The sequence below is a fragment of the Pseudochaenichthys georgianus genome, chromosome 15 (assembly GCF_902827115.2).
Source record: "Pseudochaenichthys georgianus chromosome 15, fPseGeo1.2, whole genome shotgun sequence".
Lineage (NCBI taxonomy): Eukaryota > Metazoa > Chordata > Actinopteri > Perciformes > Channichthyidae > Pseudochaenichthys > Pseudochaenichthys georgianus.
This window is the reverse complement of record NC_047517.1, coordinates 24,243,359-24,251,990: the sequence shown is the minus strand read 5'-3', so window position 1 is coordinate 24,251,990 and position 8,632 is coordinate 24,243,359. Positions and strand designations below refer to the sequence as shown.

Sequence of the window (8,632 nt, the reverse complement as noted above, 5' to 3'; positions counted from 1 at the left end):
ATGTTATCCCTTAACAAAAAAAAGTATCTCCACAGTTATTTAAATACAATTGTTGAATGATAACAAGCTATTTTGTAACTTCTTTCAAAAATGTTAAGATCTCATACAAGTTCAATTTACTTGATTCCCTCACTTCCAGAAGAGGGCAGCACTTCTTGCAACTTCTGCCATATACAGTTTTCTGACATTTGAGGCTCTCCTGTGTAATTTATTAAGGAGAAGTATGCAGACCGAGGCCATAATCTTCAAAGTGGAGAAATTGCTGCTCATTCCCTGCATGCTTCTCATCCCTTTAATCTCACCCTCCCACTTCAACATTTAAAAAAAGGAAGCTATTCAGACTCAAACCTTCTGTTTCATAAACACTGTGATTTATGAAAAGTGAACAATGCCATTTACATCAGACTTGAGTCACTTCCACTTGTATTGCCTGTCTCCCTTCTTCTCTCAAGAGGTTTCTCAATACTCAAATTTCCCTTCCTCGACTCCTCGACTCCTCGGTCCTCCGGTAGTCACCCGGAAATGAATTTCAGCGCGCCATTTTGAAGGACATCTAATTTCTCTAAATGCACTTCGAGGATTGAGCATTGAGCATCGAGGAGGCTCTCTGGAGGAGCTCTAACCGATTTGACGTGGGCCGTTTCTCAATCTCTAGGATTCTGGCTTCCAAGCCAATATTTCAAGGATGCTACGTCATCGAGTGCCGCCGAAGGACTGTTCCAATCTCCAGCATACTTGGGGCCCTTCTCACTTCTCTTATTTTTCATTTCCTCGCTCCTCGGTCTCGGTCTCACCGGAAGTTGATTTGTCTGCGCCATCTTGAGTAGCGTCCCAATGGCCTTATTTTTGCCGGAGGATCAAGGAGCGAGGAGCGATAATGTAGGAGCTATAATCGAGGAACCACCAGACCATCCTTCGATGAAATCCTCAGACACTCGCCCCGCCCCCTTACTGTGTATCGCTCACTGATTGGACGATGCAGTGCATGCACTGATCTGATGCTTCTTGACATGAGAGCAGTTTCCCAGGAGTGAAGAAAATACAAGAAACTCACGGGACTCACTCCTCAGTTTATACTGTGTTTTGTTTCAATTAATGTATCATTTAGTTACAAATATGTGATATATATCTGAACAACAAAGTGGTCAAAAATAATTTTCTTCATTTTTTGGAAACATTTTCATGATCGCTTTTTTCGTTTTACATTTTCATTTATTGTCATTTCCATTCAGTCAGTCATTAAGTGCTATTAAAATGTTAATTTGCTACATATCCACACAAACAAACAAAGTGTGCAATCCAATGAATGTTAATCTAACTGGGTTTTGATAGATAATATATATCTCTTTTTCTTCTCTGAATTATTTTATTTCTATTGTGCACTCTAATCAATATTAATCAAACTATTGTTCGTTTATACATTTTAAGAATGGCGTTTATTTTTTTTAGAATGAGTTCTTATTTGATTTTATTTATTTGGGTCTACAACAGATGATACAAATGTTTGTGTCAGTAAATGTGTATGCGGGGGTGTGTGTGGAAATAACGGGGACAGAGCTGCTGTCAGACGATCAGCTGTGCAGCGTCATCACAAACGGACGTCGCTTCACGTGACGCTCCGGAGGAACTAATTTCCCTGCTTCTCGTGCATGGATGTATAATAAGAACTCTCGTGGCATCTCTCCATGCTTCCCTGGTGGGAGGGACTAGTCGCAGGGAAACGACGCAAGTGAGAGACGCAAGGAATCAATTTAACCGAAGTGAGAAGGACCCTTGGAATTCCACCGAGGCCACGTCCTTGGTTTGGGGGAAATTTCGAGGCTGCACATGGGTAGACTTCGCGTCTTTCATCCCCACAATGCTTTGCACACGGACCAATTTCAAAAACCCTTGCGGAGAATGGCTGATGCAACGCAGCACACATTTAAATGTAAGTATGTAGTGGCGTAGAACATGTGCTGGTAAATATGTTACTTTGTTACATTTGTTTGTTATCACCAAAAATGTGTTCCATGAAAGTAAAGCAAGTTCATAATTAGATAGACATCGTGGGGTATTTATTTTCGGTACAGTTTATGTTAGTGGCACACTTGTTAGCCTGTTCCATTCTTCTTCGTTTTCCGTAGCCGTGGCTTGGAAGCAGGGCCGGCCGTTGGCATAGGCAGTATAGGCGAATGCTAAGGGCGCATCAAGCCAGGGGGGCGCTGACAATTGGGGGAAATATTTATTTTATTAAAAAAAAAAAAATTAATTGGGATTTTTTTTTTCAAAATAAAACAATTTCCCGATTTTGGATCAACAAAGTACATCTTATTATCTTATCTTAACAGAACTACGCCTATATTGCGTACAGCGCCCATACAGTATGGCGCCCCCCCCCTAATTCAGGTAAGTTGAACTGCCCCAGCCCCGCAGGCTGTTTATGTCCTCAAGGAGCGCCGCCTTTGACCTGCTGTGACTCGGGAGAAGAAAAAAAAGACGGTAATTAGCATGTCGAAAAGAACAAAGTTATCTGGTGCCCAGGGAAGAAAGAAAAGAAAAGAGGAGGAGGACAAACGGGAGAAAGACAAAGGTACAGTAACGTTAATGTGATGATGATTAAACAAAGTAAAACAATTTATTGTAGTTACCGTTGATGGAACAGTTTTAACTTGCTAGCTTACTTTTAGACGATAGCAAGGTCGTTTGTTTGCTAATCAATAGTTACATTTAGAGTTAACGTCAATTATTACCGTTACTCCCACCTTAAATTCAGGGACATTTGGAAAGAGTTACATCACCTGCTATATATCATCTACTATATCTGTTGAGGTGAGCCAATGTTTGCCCTGCTTGTAGTAATAGGCTAATAATGATAGTCATTAAAATGCTATTCCTTTTACATCCCCTCAATAATTTATAGTTGTAGGCCTTTAACTGTATTGCCTTACAGTTTTAAAGTATGTTCAATAATCAATAGTGTAACGTTTACATCAGCGTTCAAATGCTTGTCACTACTGTAAATACTGCATACCTTAGCCTTTATCTTTAATATGCTATATTACAATGTATGTAGCTGCTTCTTTGCCATCTGGTAAGTCGCAGAATCTGCAGGTGCATCTAAAAGAATAACTATATCATAGAACTGTTTTTCTTTAATTTAATAAAACAAATTAATCATATATTCTTGATTCATTATGCATGAAGTGAAATATTTCAAACCTTTTTTGTTTTAATTGTGATTATTACAGCTTACAGATCATGAAAATCAATAATCCTGTATCTAGTATAATATTAGATAAGGATTTATAATACAGATATTTCGATCTTCTGAAAAGTGTATTCAAATATGTACTCAATACTTGGTCGGGGCTCCTTTTGCAGAGATAAATGCATCAATTCTACATGGAGGCAATATATTCCATGATATTCTAATTATTTTGTGAGCTGCTCCTGTTTTCTGATTTCTATAATATAATTAGGTCTAGCAAATATAATGCATCTGTTGATGGTCACATATACTTCTCTTCTCTCTCCAGATGCACTTTTGAAAATGTTTGGGCCTCATACCACCTCAGCAGAGCCCAGTGATACAGCATCAACATCTAAAATCTCGCCTAGGGCGGCAAATTGGTCAGGGCCGGCCCTGCTTGGAAGTATACTTGCTTCGTTTCTGAAGGAAGTGACTTGGAAGTACACGACTACCAAGCCAGCATCCTCGCGATTGATAAACACCCACTGATGATCCCCTCCGCGGATGCATTTCCGGGAACGGTGGAGGCGTTACGCACGGCCGGAGTTATCTCAGCCAAGCTCTGCATGCATCCCTTGGATATTATTTTAGTTACTGCTTGAACGGCAACGCGATACAGTGAGAACAGCTGTGATGTCCGTGCAGAAAGCAGAGCAGTGTGTGTATAATATCATTCAGTATAACAGGCCTACTCTCTTTATTTGCTTTAGTTTAGTAGATATCTACAAACAAAGAGTCGATATTTTTTTTTTGCCCTCGAGGTAATTTATAAACACAATGTAAATAAAAATGTGTAAGAAATCTAGACCGCAAAAAAATTAAACAAGCGAGTGTCTGTTTTTCCTGGCCAAGGTCAGGGTCCTTGATCACAACACGAGCCTAACGTGTCATCACGTGGTATATCTTGTCTGACAGGGGTGCAAATCTGACGGAGAGCACCAGAACGGCTCCGGGCCGGGACTACCCATAAGGATGCACATGCGGCAGCTTTTGCGTGGCTGTGTCTTTAGTTGTAAGCCCAGTGGCGATCTGTTCATCTGTCATACTGATCATACAGTCAATAACTTTGTTGTTATTAGCATCTGGTTAGCTAGCTATGCTAACGAATATAAGAAGCTTTTTCTACTACCAGTGAGGTAAAGGCACATCTTTATATGATCATTATAAAAAAAATAAGTGAATAAAGTAAACAGGTATAAAATACTATATGACAGTAACAAAAAGTTGTTATTAATAAACAAGAATACAATTTGAAAGGGGAGTGATTTGTAAAATATCCATAAAGAAAAATAAATCTGCTTACAGTTCTGTTTCATATGGGTGTTGAGAGATGTATCCATAGATCTCCTAATGTTGCTCTCAAAGTGCACCAGATTGATGCTTTTAAAAAATCTTCCCGGGGGAGCATGCCCCCGGACTCCCCTAGAGGAGGTTAGGTCCCCCCCCAACTGAAATCATGTGCACATGGATAGGAAACTAAATACATTTGCACACATCTTGTGTGTCTATGCGCGAGTCATGGTAAGATATCTGGATTAAGAGGTTGCTTTTTCTTTGCACAGCATGAAAGAAAGGCCAAATGAATGAATTTTAGCATTTTTAAGCAGAGGTCAATAATTTGAACGGCGCTCGGAGGATGTTGAAAAAATTGAAATGGCCCTTGAGAGGAAAAAGGTTCCCCACCCCTGATTTAGTGCTTCACATAATAAAATACACAACGGCTGTAGCCTGATTATGCTTTAGGGTGTGTGTGTGTGTGTGTGTGTGTGTGTGTGTGTGTGTGTGTGTGTGTGTGTGTGTGTGTGTGTGTGTGTGTGTGTGTGTGTGTGTGTGTGTGTGTGTGTGTGTGTGTGTGTGTGTGTGTGTGTGTGTGTGTGTGTGTGTGTGTGTGTGTGTGTGTGTGTGTGTGTGTGTGTGTGTGTGTGTGTGTGTGTGTGTGTGTGTGTGTGTGTGTGTGTGTGTGTGTGTGTGTGTGTGTGTGTGTGGCGGACAGACGGGTCTCAGTTGGTTGTCCTATGCTTACTTTTAATACTTGTACAACTTTTGGCCCGTAATTTCAATTCCCCATTTCAGCGACCAGAGAGAGAGGGGGGGATATATCCAGTCTCTGATTGTGTTACATTAATATGAGAGTGCTCTCATACTTGTTTGATTCTGAAATTGTATATATTTATATAAATATATGTGTGTGTATATGTCCGCATCTGTAGCCTGTTATTGTCTCATTATACCGCACTGTCAATGAATTAAAAGTAAATATATACGTAAGTCATCATGAACACATCTGTCCATCAGACAGAGTGCTGCTGTGCCTCCTGTCATCATTAATGGACGTCTCTTTAAAATGACCGCTCAGAGGAGAGGAGTTCTCATTTCTCTAACCGCCTGCTGCTTCCACTCCTCTCTCCTCGGTTCCCCTCCTCAGTCCTCCGCTCGCATCTCCTGTGGGCGGCACCAACTCTCGAGGATAGGAGTCGAGGATAGGAGTCAAGGAGGGGAAATTTGAGTATTAAGAAACCTCTTATGTCTCTCTCCCCTGTTCTCTCAACTTGCCTTACTTTTTTCGTTTCCCCCCTCTCCCTCTTTGCTTGTGCTCCACCCTATAATCACACCGGTTCATGGCTTTCATTTGGAGCGGTGTATATATAGCAGTAATTGTCAGGGTGCAGTACGGAGACTGGGCAGAGCATGTGTACTCTCTCACAGGGCTGTTTCGCAATAAATCTCATAGTGGAGAGGAGAGGATTGGGGTGGTGGGGGGTTGAGTACGTGCACGAGCAAAGGCACGCACGCACACACACAAGGGCTCACACACTCCTAAGAAGACACTAAGCGCATATAGAGAAGTAGATAACATTTTACAATCCTATAAGAAAAAGGCATTGTACTAATTTGTTAGCGTTCTCTTTGCTTCTGTAAGTCATTATATCTCGGTGACTATTCATTCACTCTCTCAATGGGCCTGAAATGGAAATTGAATGTGTCTCATCATGTGTTTTTTCACTTAACTGGATGGGATAATTATGCAAATGTGTTCATTATTCATGAAAGCATCTCCTTATCAGTAAATATTAACAATCCCAGGTGATGAGTTAGGGCCTGTGTGTCAGGTGGTCTGCTCATGATCCATGAGCACATACTATGCACGTGCAAATCAATTTTAAGTGGAAGACAACATTAATGAGCATTCTCAGCTTCTTGCATTATACAGAAGAAGCTTATCACCTCTAATGTGAAAAAAAGCATGTCATCATGGAGGCAGCACAAATCCAGACAGGTTCAAGGGTTATTATCATCGAAGCAGCCATTTGGCTTTAAGCAGACACATTCCTGCTGAATAATCTGAAGTTTGATCACAAAAATCTTGTGATCAAATCCTACGACATGTCTGTCTGCGCTATAAGTGTGTGTGTGTGTGTGTGTGTGTGTGTGTGTGTGTGTGTGTGTGTGTGTGTGTGTGTGTGTGTGTGTGTGTGTGTGTGTGTGTGTGTGTGTGTGTGTGTGTGTGTGTGTGTGTGTGTGTGTGTGTGTGTGTGTGTGTGTGTGTGTGTGTGTGTGTGTGTGTGTGAAGAGGGGGGGGGGGGTGTCCTTGTAGCTTGTATGGACAGGTCTGTCATTCAGTGAGCGCACACAGTCTCCATTGTGGAGCCGCCTGTGGTCCCCATCAGGTCAGGGTGGAGTGGCGAAGGGGGCCTCCTGAATAAAAACACGTGCAGCAAACATGAAGTGGGCCTGTAAGGATAAAATGAGAACTGCTTGGCTGAGCATTTATGAATGGAGTTCGGTCATAGGTCGACAACTTTTTTCCTTGCCTCAAATTGTTTACTTTCTCCTGTTCTGTTTTATCTTTATTGAGGAAAGGGGTGACCCACACGTATCCCCGCTCCGCTGGAAATGTTATCAAGTTCTGACTCAGAACATCCCACTCTCTTAAAGCAAGGCCCAGTCTGCCACTAGGATTAGATAATTTTTGCTTTTTCCAAGTAGTGACCATATTTGAAGTCCACTATACTTGCTCACAGTATGTGTTCACGTGTGTTTATAGAGATACAGTATGCTGAAAGGGCATGAAAGGATGCTGAATGTGTGTGAGTACACTCTGTGAACCCAGGTGCTCTGCTTTCAAGTTTTCCTTTCCTGTTTGTCCAGCAGCTGTTTCATCCCAGCGAGCGACCACTTCACAGCTCCGCTGTTTTCTTTCTGGGTGGACTTGTCAGCTATGATCAAATCAGACTTTTGTTAAGAGTACATTTCCTTTCCAGACATAGCTGATTACTCCACCTACTTTGATACATTCAAATTTAGTCATTAATCCCTGGACACTTTTGTGTATTTTTCTTACTGAAATAGTTAGGCGATTTCTTGGTTCCCAGGAAGGGCAGTGTTTGCAAAGGATTTAGTCACAGACAATCCAACAGCTTTAAAGGGTTGTCTTTGGGCAGCTTAGGCATTTTAGGGGAAACCTTGTACAATAAAGTTCTAGTTTCCAACCAGCCTTTTTAAGTGTCTGAAAACCAAGAACCCAGAGTGCTTGAGTAACCAGTATGACAGATCAGATGTTCACCCACAGAATGAATCATATGTATCGGAGCAGGTGGACAGAAAATGCTACTGGATAATATCAGCTTCTGTTTTCACAATTGAAGCCTCTTTTTATAAACACATATTCTGCAGTCATGTTTTAGCATCAAGAAGGAGGCAGGAGGTAGACGACAGCTTAGTATGTGAAGAAGTTTAATTGATTCACAGTAATGGAATGAATAGATTGTGATTTGGTCTTTAACTGAAATTTGCTCCCGACTCAGCAGTGTCTATCAAAAAGTTATCCTCCACAAACATGCAAGCACTCATTACCTTCTGGAAGAGTCTATGCATCACAGCTAAAAAGCAACCTGAATGACATCACATGACACGTTATTCTTTCTCTTAGATGAGGTTTAAGTCCCTGAGAGTACAGTAAGCGTTGTATAGCTCACACTCTCAGCTTTAAAGACAAAATAAAAGCACTACTGGCCATGAAAAACAATGTCCCAGTGCTATGCATATAGCATGGGTATAATACAGTAATATGATGAGTGGTGAATATGAACTAACTTAAAATATGGAATGGCATATCATTTTAAATAACACATAGAACAGACCATAATATGTCAATATAAACTGTACACACGCACAACATAACAGAAAAGCACATCAGCAAACACACAGACGTGTACGTCTTTATGCTTTCTTTAGCCTCTCAAACGTTTTTTTGTTACATGGAAGACCTTATTAAAGGTTATTCTAAAAAGCATTATTTCTAAACCTTCCATGATGTCAAAATAATAAAGGCCCAGTGAGGGGGAAAACAATGTGCTCAAGAAATTAATCAAGTCTGCATTTGTTTTTATGAGTGACTTG

At 41.0% G+C, this 8,632-nt stretch overlaps 1 long non-coding RNA gene across 1 annotated transcript in view; it reads left to right on the top strand.

Annotated features, from left to right (window-relative positions):
• The first annotated feature begins 1,610 nt into the window (after positions 1–1,610).
• LOC139435193 (uncharacterized) overlaps positions 1,611–8,632 on the top strand; it is a 29,890-nt gene continuing 22,868 nt past the window's right edge. Inside the window, exon 1 of the long non-coding RNA XR_011644467.1 lies at positions 1,611–1,930. This is a non-coding gene — a long non-coding RNA (uncharacterized lncRNA). The remainder of the gene's footprint in view (positions 1,931–8,632) is intronic.